This window comes from Triturus cristatus, chromosome 1_1 (genome assembly GCF_964204655.1).
Source record: "Triturus cristatus chromosome 1_1, aTriCri1.1, whole genome shotgun sequence".
NCBI lineage: Eukaryota > Metazoa > Chordata > Amphibia > Caudata > Salamandridae > Triturus > Triturus cristatus.
The window spans coordinates 237423363-237439910 of NC_140579.1; the positions used below are offsets into that span (position 1 = coordinate 237423363).

The following is a 16548-nucleotide window of genomic DNA, read 5'->3' on the forward strand; positions in this document are numbered from 1 at the left end:
CAATGGACCAAGCACCTACCAAGAAGAAGAACAGGAGGGTCAAGGCTGTGCCTTCCCCCCTGCCTCAGAGTGATGATCAGCCTTCCCAGGAAGCTGATCTAGAGGACCCTGAAGGAACTGTCCCTGAAGAGCTTGAACCTGATCAGGTTGAGTTTCTGGGGACAGGGGGACCTTCAAGGGCTGACTTGAGGCAGGCTCAGTTATCCTGTCCCTCTCTTGAACCCCTCAGACAGCTGGCTGCTGCTGAGGCTGCTGGGAATGCTCAAGGTACCCATAAAGTGTATTGGGATGAAGGGCTCCTTTATTCAGAGGCTAGAGACCCCAAGCCTGGTGCTACCAGGAGGTTGGTTATACCTCTGCAATTTAGGGGCTTCCTTCTTACCTTGGCCCATGATATTCCTTTAGCAGGACACTTAGGCCAGAATAAGACTTGGGACAGGCTTGTCCCTCACTTTCACTGGCCTCATATGAATGAAGATACAAAGGAGTTTTGTCGCTCCTGTGTGACCTGCCAAGCCAGTGGCAAATCAGGTGGCACAACAAAGGCCCCCCTAATACCACTACCTGTGGTGGGGGTCCCCTTTGAAAGAGTGGGAATAGATATAGTGGGTCCCATGGATCCTCCCACTGCATCTGGGCACAGATTTATACTGGTGGTAGTGGATCATGCCACCAGGTATCCAGAGGCAATTCCCCTTAGGACCACTACAGCACCTGTTGTGGCCAGGGCCCTGCTGGGAGTATTCTCCAGAGTGGGGTTTCCTAAGGAGGTAGTATCTGACAGAGGTACCAACTTTATGTCAGGATACTTGACAGCTATGTGGAAGGAATGTGGTGTCAACTACAAGTTCACCACCCCTTATCACCCACAATGCAATGGGCTTGTTGAGAGATTCAACAAGACCCTAAAGGGTATGATCAAAGGATTACCTGAAAAGCTCAGGCGAAGATGGGACATCCTTCTACCCTGCCTTCTGTTTGCTTACAGAGAGGTCCCACAAAAAGGAGTTGGCTACAGCCCCTTTGAATTGTTGTTTGGGCACCCTGTAAGAGGCCCACTGTGTTTAGTGAAGGAAGGATGGGAGTTACCTCTCAAAAAGCCTAAGCAAGACATAGTGGACTATGTACTTGGTCTCCGCTCCAGGATGGCTGAGTATATGGAGAAGGCATCCAAAAACCTTGAGGCAAGCCAGGCCTTACAGAAAGCTTGGCATGACCAAAAGGCTGTCTTGGTTGAGTTTCAGCCAGGACAGAAGGTATGGGTGCTGGAGCCAGTGGCCCCAGCAGCACTCCAAGACAAATGGTCTGGACCCCATACAATCCTGGAAAAGAAGGGAGAGGTCACCTACTTGGTAGACCTAGGAACTCCCAGGAGTCCCCACAGGGTACTCCATGTTAACAGGCTTAAAGCATATGTTGACAGGGCAGACATGGGCTTGCTCATGGCTACAGATGAGGGACGGGAGGAAGAGAGTGACCCTCTCCCAGACCTGTTGTCTCAGAACCCTGAAGATGGCTCAGTTGAAGGAGTGACCCTTGGAGGCAACCTCACTGCCCATCAGCAGACTGAATGTAGACAGGTTCTACAATCATTTTCACATATGTTTTCCTTGATACCTAGTCAAACTGACTGGTGTACCCATGTGGTGGACACTGGTGACAGTCTGCCTGTAAAGAACGAGCTTTACAGACAACCTGACCACGTCAGGGACTGTATAAAGGCTGAGGTACATAAAATGCTGGAATTAGGTGTCATTGAACCCTCAGAGAGCCCCTGGGCTAGCCCAGTGGTTCTGGTCCCCAAACCTCACACCAAAGATGACAAGAGAGAGATGAGGTTCTGTGTGGATTACAGAGGTCTCAATGCTGTCACCAGGACAGATGCACACCCTATTCCAAGGGCAGATGAGCTCATAGACAAACTAGCTTCTGCAAAGTTTTTGAGCACATTTGACTTAACAGCTGGCTATTGGCAAATCAGATTAGCTGAGGAGTCTAAGGCCAAAACAGCATTCTCAACCCCAGGTGGGCACTACCAGTTTGTGGTGATGCCCTTTGGTCTGAAGAATGCACCTGCCACCTTCCAAAGGCTGGTGAACCAAGTCCTTACTGGGTTGGATGACTTTTGCGCAGCATATCTTGATGACATTGCTGTCTTTAGCTCCACCTGGGAGGATCACCTGATCCACCTGAAGAAGGCTCTTGAGGCTCTGCAAAGGCAAGGCCTCACTATCAAGGCTACTAAGTGCCAGATAGGGCAGAGTAAGGTTGTATATTTGGGCCACCTTGTAGGTGGAGGCCAAGTTCAACCACTGGAGAGTAAGATACAATCCATCAAGGACTGGTCCCCTCCAACCACCCAGACTCAAGTTCGAGCTTTCTTTGGCTTGACTGGGTACTACAGGAAGTTTGTTAAGAACTATGGGTCCATTGTGACTCCTCTTAATGATCTGACATCCAAGAAGATGCCCAAAAAGGTTCAGTGGACAGTAAGCTGTCAAAAGGCATTTGATGACCTGAAGGAGGCCATGTGCTCTGCACCTATCCTGAAAAGTCCTGACTACTCCAAAGAGTTTATTGTCCAAACAGATGCTTCTGAGTTGGGTGTGGGAGCTGTGCTGTCACAACTTAATGTAGATGGTCAAGACCAACCCATTGCTTTTATTAGCAGAAGGTTGACCCCCAGAGAGAAGAATTGGTCAGCTATTGAGAGGGAAGCCTTTGCTGTGGTGTGGGCCCTGAAGAAGCTGAGGCCATACTTGTTTGGCACTCACTTCAAGATTCAGACCGACCATAAGCCCCTCTTGTGGCTAAATCAGATGAAGGGTGAAAACCCCAAACTGCTTAGGTGGTCCATTTCCCTACAGGGGATGGACTTTACAGTGGAGCACCGGCCAGGTACTGACCATGGGAATGCAGATGGTCTCTCCAGGTACTTCCACTTAGGACATGAAGACGAGACTGGTCAAGGCTAGTTTAATGTCCCAGCGTTTGGGGGGGGGGGTTGTGTAGGAGAGTAGGGTCTGCTATCCTACGGTCATCCCAAATTTTTGCTTTTTGCTTCACTGGTTTTTGACATATTGAGGCTGTGGGCCTGCCAATCAGACCCCCAGCCTGCTGTTCTCTCTACTAAATTAAAACTATGCACCCTAGGTGCATAACCAATTGGAAGTGGATCACCCTGTCAGCCCCTGTACCAGTGTACACTAGGTACCCAGGGCATTGGTGTACCCAAGGCCTGCCAGGGGCTGAAGCATGTATTATGCCACCCCAGGCTTGGCCTAACAATTTGACACAACTGGCTGATCACTCAGCTGGGGTAAGTTGGTGTAATCACCTCTTACTTAGGTGTAGTATACCTATACCTAACCTTAAATGGGACTCCTGGTAACCTATAAGTCACTCCTATGGCAGGCCTTAACAATCCTGAAGGCAGAGTGCTTGGGTCCATGTGAGATGGTGCTCTGGCATGAGCTGAGCCTGTCTGCAGTGGTCGGAACAACTTCCTTCTACTGTTTCCAGATATCGTCATACCATATACTCTTAAGTGCATTATGAACCTCGCGGTTAAATGCTATCTTTGGTTTGGCTTTATCAAAACATGTCGAGTAAGGTGTCACACGAATTGGAATACTAACCCCTCGCCAATTCTGGCGACGGGGTTAGCATTCCACCCTTCTAGAGGGACACGACATGTACAGTACCTGAAACCCGGGTAAAATCAGACATAGCCTCAGCTCCACAAAATGGATGCTGCCACCACAGACACAAGTCTGCCCTCCTGCTGCTGGGAGTCCTTCCAGCTTGGGAGGTGTGGACAAAGGGTTTCCTGCCAGGGGAGGTGCATGCACCACCCCAGACAGGATTTTGTGTATTGGGCAGGTAGGGCTTGAAAGAAACCAGACATTCCTGTGGCTCACGAGGAGCCTCGGTGCATATGCCAGTTCAAACCGGTCCTGGGGCACACCAGTCCCGGGCCTGGGGCGAGCTGGACAAAGGATTGGGGGTGTAACCACCCCGCTTCCTGGTCCCAGCCATAGGGAGGGACCTAGCAGGTAGTCCGGCCCCTAGAATCCGCTTAAAGGTAGGAGCTGTGTCCTAAGACTTCAGACATCCTGGAATCAACTTGAAACTAAGAAGAAGACGGGAACTTCGACATTCCGCTGCACAGAAGACTGAAGGAAATCTCCCCTGTGGTCAGGGAGTGACCACCTTGCTAACGCAAGCCCCATCCAGCAAATCAACGTCTGCTTTGCCGCCGCCTCCCGACGGAGCCCGAGCCCAGAGACTGACAAGACCTGGACCTCCAGACCTCTCACCGCCCGATCCACAGTCCCTGAAAAGAGGAGACCCGTGGAGGCACCGAGACACGTGGAGCCAGCCATCTTGAAACGACCACGACAAGCTGACAAGTGCAACAACCGAGGCTCTCTCCAAGTTGTGCTTTGGGATCTGAGAAGCCCAACCCTCGAGCAGCATCTGCACCAAAGGTGAGCCCTCCAGCATCTCCACGATCTGCGTGGGGCCCTTCTGCATTTTGCCACTCGACGCGCCTAACCGGTTGCTGGCCCGCTGGCTAGTGGCCATCTTGGCGACGAACTTCAAGAAATACACCGCTGGTCTGGTTGCTCCAGACTGGCCCTTGCTCCCCTCCAAAGGAGCAGCCCCTCTGACCTTGCTGGTCAGAACCATCAGCTTATTTCATCTCCTACAACAATTGCTTTTGCCAAGGCTTGTTTGCTTCGATCAAGTCGCCGACAGCGAGAGCCTGCGTGGGACAGCTCGTGAACCGACTCCTGGACGTCGTCGACCTCCAGGGACCACGTGGCTGCAGAGACAAGCTACACCTTTCTTCCTGTTTGCACCCGACATTGCCTGGTACCCACCTGGTGCCACGCTGGTCACTGGCTAGTGACTGTGAACACTGTCCCCTCTGCTTACAAGTCTTCAACATCTCCGATCCACTCTTGGATCCACCGCATCTCTCCCGGACCGACCGCCTGCAGCATCTTTGTCTTCAGGCTCCACGGAACAGATAGAAGAAACCCGACGCACTTCGAGGCCTATGCACCCGCTTCCTGTGGGTGAGGTAAAGCTGGCACACCTGTGCCCAAGTGTAGTATTACATCTCTAGTGCCTGTGTTCCAAATCTTGAGTTCCTAGTCCATCCGGAAGATCCTTTTTGCAGTAACTTTGTACTTTTTACGCACCCATTGAAACCTATGGGAGCACGCGTGTGACTATTTGCTCTGCACACGCCACCCGTGGACCTCCTGGTCACTAACTGAAGTTAGCTCCTTGTAGGCCCAGCGATTCTAGAGGCCCTAGGCCTTTTCCCTTTTCTGTTCGTGGTACTTATACCACTATTTTAGTATATGGTTCGAGTGGCCACCAGGGCCTATCCATATAAAGTGCAACTTCTGTGTATTCTACTGTAATCTTGTTTGACGATTTGTGCTCCTGTGCTCATAAAGAGACTAGGGGTTACTTTGAGAAATAAATACATATATATTTTGAATATATATCTGTGTGGTGTCCTTTCATTGGTATAAAAGGGGGTTGCATTTGGTAAAACAGCTGGCTTAACACGCTTCACGAGTTTAGCCTCAAAGACTGCTTAGCCTACGCTACCACTAGGCAGCTAGTCCGAAAAGGTTGACTTACAACCACACCATAAGGGTTGCTTGGCATGGTACAAGGTGATCACTTTAACTAGTGAGCATCATATACCAGGCCAACTTCTCACAGGTAGTGACAAAGATATGGCTCAGAACAAGGGGCACTATGTGGGGGCTAATTTTTTCATTTACAAATGAACAGAGATGACTTCCTCAGAGAGATGGCCCCTAGGAAGGGTGCGGTATATAGGGGCTTTTTATATTTTTATTTTTAAAAGGGTCATCACAATCATTAGTGTAACATACTAAGGCAAGGGTGTAAGTGACCACAGTCCCTCAATTATGTCTTCCTTACTGTGAAAAAGGTGCTCTGGGGCCCATGGTCCTTGCCAGCGTTAAAGCCCGAATCACCCTTACTGCTTTTCTTTTCCACACTCGAGGCCAGAGAGTATGATTGGTGCTGCAGGTAGAGTGGCACCAGGGCCCCATGGCATGAGGAGCCAAGTACACTGCAATCATGGCAGTTTTTCCACCCTCCTTGGCTTGCATTAGGGCCCAATGCACACTTGTATGTCAGTGTTGCTTTCAGCCTCGGAGCAATGGCTCAAGGGATGGGAAAATTGAAGCAGAGAAGGCACCTTAGTTTAGCCAGAGAGAGATAGCAGGGAGGGGGTGTGGCAAAATGGGAGCCCTGTTTTTAACAAATGGCAGAGGAGATAGCTTCTGCCATGCAAAGCGGGCTATCATTTGTGAAGTAGGTGCAGCAGTCTAGGTTTCTGAGGAGCACACTGCAACACAATTATCACTTTAAAAAGGGGTCAAGAGGACTTTTTGTCATATGTTACTTTAGGGCACCCTTGCAGAAAAAAGAGGGATATTATGTGGTAGCCTCTAATTCTTCTTGAAAGGGACAGAGAGCCTGCTGCAAAGTTCGCATGATGGTTAAGCAAAGTGGGGAAGAGGTGAAAGCAGCCGAGGTGATATCCTGCTATGCAGAGCTTCAGTTATCATTGGTGCTGCAGGCGTAGTTGCATTAGGGCCCAGTAGTGTGAGGGGTTCACAACACCCCAATTATGGGAAGCAGTATTTTTGGGTCAATTAGTGGTTTTGTTCGATGTATTTGCTGTTTTATATGTCTCACATGCAGTGTGGACTGTGATCTACAGTACCACTGAAATGATCTCTTAAGTCTTGCCCTTTGTGCTCAGCCCGTTTCTACCGCTCCCCCAATCCTTCTCATAAGGTTTTGGAGGGGGACCCGACTTCAAAACAACTTGCTTAGGGGGGGCACAAAGCAAAAAAGTTTGAAGACCTCTGTCGTAAGGTAAGTACCTAAGAACCCCAAGGAGGCTGTGTGCAGAGTGGAAACACAGCTGCGTGTCCAATAGAAGTCAACAGGGAAGTCACGGTTTCAGTTTTTAAGAAGAAGAACCCTTCCCAATGGACCCTGAAGAAACCCGGTGGAAGACAGAAGGTTGGAGAGTCACCCCACCCATGAATACCCCAGGAACCAGGATACCTATACTAGGGAAGCCGGGTGCATAGGCACGTAGTGACGTCGGAAACCGCTATAGACCACAATGGAGGACTTTGGGAAAGATGCTGCTGGAGAAGACTGTGCAAGAGTCAGGTGCAATCCAAGGGTGGATTTTGGAAGTGAAGAACCTGTAAGAATAGGGGACAGTGTCTATACCACTCAGAGTTGACCAGGAGGCTCGGAAGAACAATGCCCACCAATGACGGATGTTTCAAGTGAGTTGACGGTGACCCTGTCACTGCAGCCGTGAGGACCAGGCAACGCGAAGGAAGACCAGGAGTCATGCATGAGCTGTCCCATGTTGGAAGGCGAGAACCAGGGGGTTGGTGACTGACGGGAGCACTAACAAGTCTTGGCAGCAGCAACAGGCGTGGAAAGCGAAGAAGGAGCAACGTTGGGACCAGCAAGGTCCAAGGGACTCACCACAAGCAGTAAAGTTAGAGCAGGCTCCGAGAAAGCAAGGGAGCCCACTGGAGCAGGAGAAGATCCTCAAGAGGACCCACAGTCCAAAGGTGCAGGAGTGGCAAGTGGACCTCGAGCAGCTCACCAAGAAGGAAGGCCCATGGTGCAGAAGATGCAGTGAAGTCGCTGTACTTGGCAGGAAAAGATGCTTTAGGCCAGAGCTTCTTATAGCCCGAAGATCTCAGCTTCGGGTGTCCTTCATGCCCACAGGTCTTTTGAAGATCCTGGAAGAAGCACAGACACAGACGACGAAGAAGACTTGCAGAACAGCGAGACCAGGAACAGCAGGAGTCTTTCTTGGTGCAGTCTCAGTTCCAGGCGAAGTCCAAGTGTCCAGATTATTATTATTATTAGGAGCTTATAAAGCGCACTTATACCCAAGGAAGTCCTGGCGCTACATACTGACTCCCGAGAGAACATACGAGGATCTAATCCCTGAATAAGCAGGTCTTAAGCCCCTTTCTGAAAGAGAGGAGCTCCGAGGCATTCCTGAGATGCGCCGGCAGGCTATTCCAGGCTCTTGCTGCACAGGAGAAGCTGTTTCCTCCCCAACTGGCCTTTTTAGGTCTCGGCTGCGAAAGGCTGCGCTTGCGCAGTCTCGCTCCGAGATTTAATGAGTTGGAGTGACTTTGAGAAGAGGGGCTTGCACCCGCCCCTCTTCTCTCCTGTTCTCCATTGGCTGGCCTCTTAAATGCTGGCCAGCCACTGGAGAAGAGGTCCAGTCACTCCGTTGAAGCCCCGTCCTTTTCGGATCGGGGGGCGTGTTTTTTGCGAGAAGTCTCAGGGAGGAGACAACAGCAAAACACGCCCCCAAATCCGAAAATGAGGCTCCCTTTCTCCGAGGCATTTTTGCTGTGCCTCGGAGAAAGGCGGTGGTGTCCCGGCGTTGCTCCCTCACCTGATCTCCTACTGTACGGCAGGAGCTCTGTGCTTGGCCGCTGAGGTGACTTGATGATTTTTCTTTCTTCAGACACTCGAAACCCTGACGGGGGCTTTGTTCCAGCGCCCCCCGGTGGTAGCTGCAGTGAAGAGACAGTTGAGAGTGAGGACGATCTATGAGAGCAGACTGCTCGAATACGACCCTGAGAGGAGACTGGGTGAGTGCACGGGGGGCACTTTGTGTGGTCGGCCTCGGAACCTGCAGAGCCACATGATGTGAGCTAGATTTCATCAGCACGCTGTGCGAGGATGACTTGTATCTATCACCCATGGCTGATGGCACTGCAGCGTGGCAGGACTGTGTGGCGTCTGCGAACCAATGCATCCTTTAGCACTGCGCATGTTCTGCGTGCAGGTCGATTTGGAACTCCGCTCCCCTCTACCCTCCCCAATTTAATTATAAAACAAGTAAACAACGCAGGGAATAGAATAGGGATGCAGAGCTTCGAATCAATGCTAATCCGCTTCCGGCGGTCCTAGAAGACTACATTTCCCAGAAGCCTCTTCTCCGGGTGCGTGACGTCTATCGTCCGCTCCGGCGCAGAGGTCTCGCGAGAGCGTCGGGCGTCGGGTCCGGGCCGCTTGTTGTTGGAGCCAAGATGGTGGCGCCGCAGCCCCCCCAGGCCGAGGCGGCCGAGCCTTGGTACGTGGCGCTCCTGGGCCTGGCCGAGCACTTCCGCACCTCTAGCCCGCCGAAGGTGAAGTTGTGCGTGCACTGCCTGCAGGCCGTGCTGGGGAGCAAGCCGGGACCGCGCCAGGAAGCTCGTACACACCTGCAGTTGGGCTCCGTGCTGCACCATCACACCAAGAACAGAGACCTGGCCAGGGGGCACCTGGAGAAGGCGGTAAGAGGAGGGGGAGGGCTGGGAGTGTCGGGAGAGGGCCACATTTCTAGGAGTATCAAATAGAGTGCCAAGAACTTGGAGGATTTGAGGGGGGAGTAATGCATACCCAGGAGGGGATGTACATAAACAGGAGTACCTGGGAGAGGACCACAGACTGATGAGAGGAAGCAATGCACACCCAGGAGAGGAGGTACATAAACAGGAGTACCAGGGAGAGGGCCACAGACTGGTGAGAGATCAGAGGAAGTAATGCACACCCAGGAGAGGAGATGCATAAACAAACAGGAGTACCAGGGAGAGGGCCACAGACTGGTCAGAGTTGAGGGGGGGAGTAATGCACACCCAGGTGAGGAGATGCTTAAACAGGAGTACCAGGGAGAGGGCCACTGAATGGTGAGAGTTGAGGGGGGAGTAATGCACACCCAGGAGAGGAGATGTATAAACAGGAGTACCAGGGAGAGGGCCACTGACTGGTGTGAGTGATACATACACTTGAGAGGAGGCACAAAAACAGGAGTAGTACCGGGGAGAGGGCCAAAGACTAGTAAGAGATGAGGTGTAGTCTGAGGTGCTGACCCATTACACATACAAGTGAGGGCTTGTCCCGAGGCGCAGCCAGGAGAGGAGGGCATAGGGCATGTCACTCGGGGGGGTAAGTAGACGTCATTCACAGTGCTGCACTAAAACAACAACAGGGAGCTGACCTGCCTTGCAACCTGTATGATACGGAGCTTTTGGCACAGTTAACAACAAGGATGGTTTGAGTTTCCATTGAGCCACAAACTCCATTTTACTACTACTCTCTTCTATTAACTAGTATTTGTAGAACATTCAGTGGGACTACACGCCTGTATTTGTCATGCAACCTTTTATTCTGCACAAGCCTTTCCCGGTTCACCAATTGTGTATAACTGTGGTATGGGCATTATTTTGTATTTTGCTGGAATGTGTATAACATTAGAATGTGGAATTGCATTTTTTTTCTTGATGAACGTTTAATTTGCATTTGCAAACACTCGAACGAGTTGTGCGTTTGGTACATATTTTCATGCTGATCATCATATTGTAATCGTCAGTTAGCGTACCCCTGTAAAACACTTCCTATTCTTTTGACACACTGTTATAATTATTATCACAGGTATAGCTAGAAGCGCTCTGGAATTATAAAAAAAATATATATTTCTCCAAGGGATGGAATGCTTCAGAGATCTACTTTTCCCTGAGAAAAAAAGTTCCACTTGTCCCTCTTGGTGCCTTGGAATAACATGACAAGTTATGGCAGTATACTTATTTCATCAGGGCTCATGTTTTATCCGGGATTGGTTCTAGCAAGGCTGGGTTTTTTGCCGCCTTCTGCAAATCTATATACATGTGCTGCAAGTAATTGGTAGTTCCATGTTTATAATGCAGTGTGACCCACGTAATTACTTTTTAAGGGTATTCACCAAATGCTCTCCAATCTCTTTCCAAATTGGAAAAGGTTGTAAATGTACGTCTACAGAGGCAGTAGTTTAGTTGTTTTCATGATGAGGAAAGGGGGTGTAGGGATAATGAATATGCAGTTGATTGACAGATTTTCACATGAGCACGTGTAACTCTGTGTTTTTGCTAATGTGAAAATGGAAATACTAAAGTTACCTAGGAGTAAGGTTTTCCGGCATTATCTGTGAATTTCTGAATGTCATAAACATTTCACAGAATGTTGCTCATAATGCTTTGACGTCAATTCTCCATTACTTGTTTACAATATTTATCTGTGTGTGGGTGCAAATGCAATAGGTCTCGCATTTGAGAGTGATTAAACTATTGACATTGTAAATAACAATGCAGTTTCTTTAAATGTTTTAAAAACAAAAACATAAAAATGTCATGAGCAATGCCAATAGCTCTAACTTTACCAATGCCGAGACCATTGCATTGTAAATGCTTGTTTATTCGTGGCACCACAACTAGTCTGCCTTCGGCAGAGCGGAGCGCACTCCCAGGCACGTACCACTTAAAACACCTACTCAAAAACTCTGGGCCACTGCCCATCAGAGCTTTGAAGACAGTGCACAGGGCTTTAAATTGTGCATGTCTTGTTACAGGCAGCCAGTGTAGTTGCCGGAGACCCTCTCGTACAGAGGCAAACCTAGAGATCCCAGTCAGCAGTCTCGCGTTTTGTACCAGCTGCAATCTGTACCCATGTTTTTTTTTCAAATTCAGGTACAGACTATTACAGTAGTCCAAACGTGACAAAATGAGGGCTGAGACTGCTGTCCTGAAACCATCGGCTGAAAGAAAAAAAAATATTTTTCTTAATATCCTAAGGATATGGAAACAAGTCGAAACCACTCCACTAACCTGATCCCCGAAGTCAAGCTTTTGGTCCATGACAACACCCAGATTTTTTGCTTTCCCAGTGGGGACTGGTAGCTTTCCCAAGGCCTCAGGCCACATATCAGGGGTCCAGATATTGGGGTTGTTCCCAAATATGATGAATGCGGTCTTCCCCGCATTCAGTTTAAGGCAGTTGGAGGCCATCCAGCAAGCAACGTTTTTCAGACAATCATGGCATCTCGCTGCCATATCCACTTGGGACCCTCGTTATCAGGATAACACAATTTACGTGTCATCTGCATAGGATGTAAGTTGCAGACCAAAAGATCTTATCAAGGCTGCCAATGGGCTGACATAGATATTAAAAAGCGTTGGACTCAGGGAGGACCCTTGCGGCACCCCGCAAGGGAGGACAAAAGGTTTAGATTTGTCCAACCCCAGGTCAACTGTTTGTATTCTGTTGGCCAAAAAGGATTTCAGGAGGCTCCAGGCCGAACCATCCACCCCCGCCCTTGACAACCGGTCCATTAACACCCCATGGTGGACCGTGTCGAAGGCTGCCGACAAATCCAACAGAATCAAAACAGCCACCCCTTCCTGGTCAACCGCCGCTCTAACCTCCTCAGTGGCCTTGATAAGGGCCAGCTCCGTTCTGCACCGCAGTTGGTCGAAGAGTGACTTGGTTTCAGGCTTGAGTGTTGTCCCATGACGAAACTGAGGACCCACCCACAGGTAAGCTCTTAAATACCCTAGGAAGGGGGTTAGGATGACTCAGGGGTCCCTCCCAGAGGATGGGCTGGACAGAGGAGAGGATACTTCCATGTCCTTGGTCCAGCTTCAGGCCAGAGCGGGAGCAAAGGGCTCCCTGAACTGGCTCATGCAAGGAGGGCACTAAATGTGCCCTTCAAAGCAGTCTAGTGGCACTGGCAAGCACCCCCATCCCATCCCAATACACCAATACACTAGGTGGTCACACTTCCCTGCGACAGGAAACCTATTGTTTTACCTCCCCCTGCTCGAGCTTGGCACAGCAGCATGAGAGCAGAATCATGTCTATGGTCGGCAGCAGCACTAGCATGCTGTCAGACCCTGAAAGGCTGTAATCGGGAGTACAGGGGGTACCCTAAGGGAGCCCGCTAGATATATATAAGGAAACATATCGGTTGTGGGAACTCAAACAGGCTGCAATGACAGACCTGTAGTCACAGTTTGAGTGGTCTCTCATGAGTGGCACAATACATGCTGCAGCCCATGGAAGACCCCTGGTGTACCTATGTCATGGGTACTTTAGTACCACATACTAGGGACTTACAAGGGTGCGCCAGAAGCCAATTGTGGAGGTACAGACTGACTTACCATAGTCAATTTCATGAGGAAGCACAGTGACTGGGGTCCTGATTAGCAGGATCCCAGTCAGACTAGTAAATAAATGCACTGTCACAAAAAGTGGGGGTAACCATGAAAGCAGGTCCTACCTTCCTACACCCACCCACAGGTGACACAGGTGAACTCAGTTCAATGCACCAACGCTGAATATGAAAGGCAGGTCATTGTAGCCCCCTGACCCCACCCAAAACCTTATTGGAGTAGAGTTCTTGCTTTTGGGTTACCCACAATCCCTGCAATGGTATCAAGGGCACTGCAGTTACAGAAACAAACCTATTTCATCACACACGCACTGCACCAAGAAGAATAGACTCTTTCAACTGAAAGCATTTTTTAACAACAGGGCGAACCTGTTTCACAGCACATCTAAAACAACTACACAGGATATCATAAAAACAGCGAGAAGGCACGTTGTAAGCAACAAGAATAAAATGAACATTTCTAACACTTTACACCCAAAAAGCTACTCCTATGCGTTACACTAAGACAGCATGAAAAGTAGAGCAACTTGTGGTCTAGAGTTTCTTAGGGAGAAGAGACACACAACAGACCTGTAGACAGCAAGAGCTGGCATTATTAGTGGAGGCACCAAGGCAGTGCTCCATGTGTAGGGCAAACACGTACCTTCCTCCGGGGCTCTGCTTTATCAGCAGCAGGCGAGATACAGCATCTTCAAAGTGCGCTGGCAATTGGTGAGACCATCTCTGGCAGAATCTCATTCAATAATCTGGGTGAAGGAACTCTCCTGACAAAAGGTCAAGTGGCAGCCCTTATAAACTAAATCTTATCAAAGATTGGTATTGCTGACATAAGTTTAGGAATGTCTGATGTAGATTATGTGCATCCGGTGTAAGTCTAAGACGTTCCTTTCTAAACATACAAGGTGAAAGGATGTCAATTCAGACTACACTATTTTGGTGATATGTTTGTATTTGTTCTTATTTGACCTTGATTTGGTGATAAGTAGACACTTGTCCCAGACTGATGTCGCATCAGGTGTCATTACCTGAATGACTTGACACTTTCATGGTTCTTAGAAAGATATGGCCAGACAACATCTGCGTCAGTGGCAGACATGACAGTGATTCTGCATAAATTGAGGAAAATGACAACTTCGATTACCTAAGATTGAGAAGATGGCGACTTCCATTACCTAAAATGGATATGAGGCTTAGTCAAAAATGGAGTTGGACTTTACGTCAATGAGGAGTAACCTCACAAGCAAGTGAAATACATCCACAGAAATTCTTTCTAGGGGCTACGCAGTAGTGACAGAGAAGCAACCCACAGGAGCTTACTGGTTACAAGCAAGTCAGTGTACATGCTCTATCAGGACCTGTGAGGAGCAACAGAGAAGAAGACCAGGGCATGCACTAGTTACAGGCATGAGTAGCAGGAGTGCAACTCCTGGGAGAACACAGGATACAGTTAACCATCATAGATAATGTAAAGATACTGTCCAGAAGCATTACAGAGTGCATCTTTAGAAGCTACCAACCAGTGAGAGAGTGATCGTCTACAGGCATGCATTTCAGACAGGCAGCTAGGGCCCCAGGTGTACAGCTGGGTATGCAGACCAGCATCCAAAGACTCTAGACAAATGACACAACCGCATATCATAAATCAAGTGGACTATGGCATAATGCCCAGCTCATGCAAATGATATTCACCCCTTTTGAGTCAATCATGGAGTGGTGGAGGAATGACCCAGAGAATATAACACATGCCATAGTAGTGAGTATGTGGACTCCCCAGATGGGGAGGATTACAACAGGCACCTCTGTAAAAGGTTTATGGGGTCAATCCAGAGGCGCTGAAGAGGCAATCCAAGGAAATTCACAGACATCTCAATAGAGAGTTTATGGTGTACCAGCCAAAAGTGATGAATGATCCAACCAAGTAATTCACAGAGACCTCAGGAGAGGGTCCAATGTGTACTACACAAGCTGGTGGACGTTCTACCTACAGATTACCACATACACTTCAAAAGAGGGACTCTATGTCCAGAAATCACTGGAGCAGATGAGATTTTAGAAACCTATCGAGAAAGAATATATATTTGGATTGAAGAAAAAAGGGAACAGGTGTCAGGTTGCAAGACACGTTTGGGCACAAGAGATTGAGAACTTGGAGGATGTGGCACATAGCACTGTGGAAAATATGCACTCACACTCGAAAGACTACATTTCTCAGACTGACATGCACAGCCCCAGCAAAAAGAGGACTGACGCAATCAGGCCCTCTTTCAGGTCAATTGTTTCAAACCAAGTAATTCAACCTGTTTAGAGTTCCCTTGTCTGGTATTAGATGTTGTCACTCTTTGCTGTTCACTATAGTTCAAACTCGGCTTGTTTGACTCTTCACCTCTATTGGTTTCTCCCATTTCTGTTTCCCCTCATTCCTCTGGTTCCCCTGCCCTGTGTTCTGAGTTCTTGCTTTTTTACCGTCTTGTCAGTTTGACTCTTTATCTAAGCCTACTTTCTCCTGGTGCAGCATGACTTTCTATCTTTGGCTCTTGTGCGGGGTTTGGGATATGCTGAGGCTATTCATATCATCCCCTTCCCTTGCATCGGGTAAGTCCTGTACCTTGTTACCCTTCTGGCTTATGTTTTTTCCATGTTGTTGTCCCTTTAGTAATTATGTTTTCTCACCCTTAGATGGAGACCTTGATATACTTAACTTGGCCCCAAGACTCTGTGCCTCTGAAATCTGTTCTGGGTTGTCTGAATAACAGCCTACAGGAGTGTGTGTGCCTCTCTCTCTCCCTCCTTACTTGCTTTTCCTCTTAGCGCGAGCTTTTTTTTGACATCTTGGGCCAGTGCAAGGCCTCAAGGGCAGACAGATTGATTGTCCTTGACTTACACATTTTTGAACCACTGGGTTTAAGACAGATTGCCAGACCGTACATAATGGAATCTGAGGCCAATTCCCTCCAAATCCAATTTATAAGATTCAAGATGATCTTGAAGTTGTTTGTCAAGAGAGCACATTTCTCTTAGAGAAATTACATGAGGCATTCAGACTTCCCAGCAGATCCAGGGAAAGAGAATTAAATCCTGAGACTTCTCGTAGTGTAAATGCCACCTTAGATGCAGGAGCGATTAATTTAGTAACAAGCGGGCCAGCACCTTATATTATGGCTCAATGCAGTTTACACTTTAACCCTTTCGATGCGCATGACGGAGCGGTTCCGTCATGCGCATCGGTCGCGCTGTGCGTATGACGGAACCGCTCCGTCACGGCCCCGCCCACGCAACGAACCTTCAGCACGGCGCGGTAATCCGCGCCGCGCTGAAGGGGTTAAGGAGAAACCTCTGCAATTTGCAACTGATCAAGCAAAGATAACTTTTATGGTATCTTATTCAAGCAAAGACACTTCAGCCTGGGCGACTCCCTTAATTTTAAACCTAAGCCTTCTGCTGTTGAGCTTTTTTTAAAATCT

The 16548-nt window shown here is 48.9% G+C and overlaps 1 non-coding gene across 1 annotated transcript; it reads left to right on the top strand.

Annotated features, from left to right (window-relative positions):
* The first annotated feature begins 8762 nt into the window (after window positions 1–8762).
* LOC146870062 (small nucleolar RNA SNORD83) lies at window positions 8763–8838 on the top strand. Its single transcript, XR_014959999.1, has one exon. It is a non-coding gene; the product is annotated as a small nucleolar RNA SNORD83 (small nucleolar RNA).
* Window positions 8839–16548: the final 7710 nt, after the last annotated feature.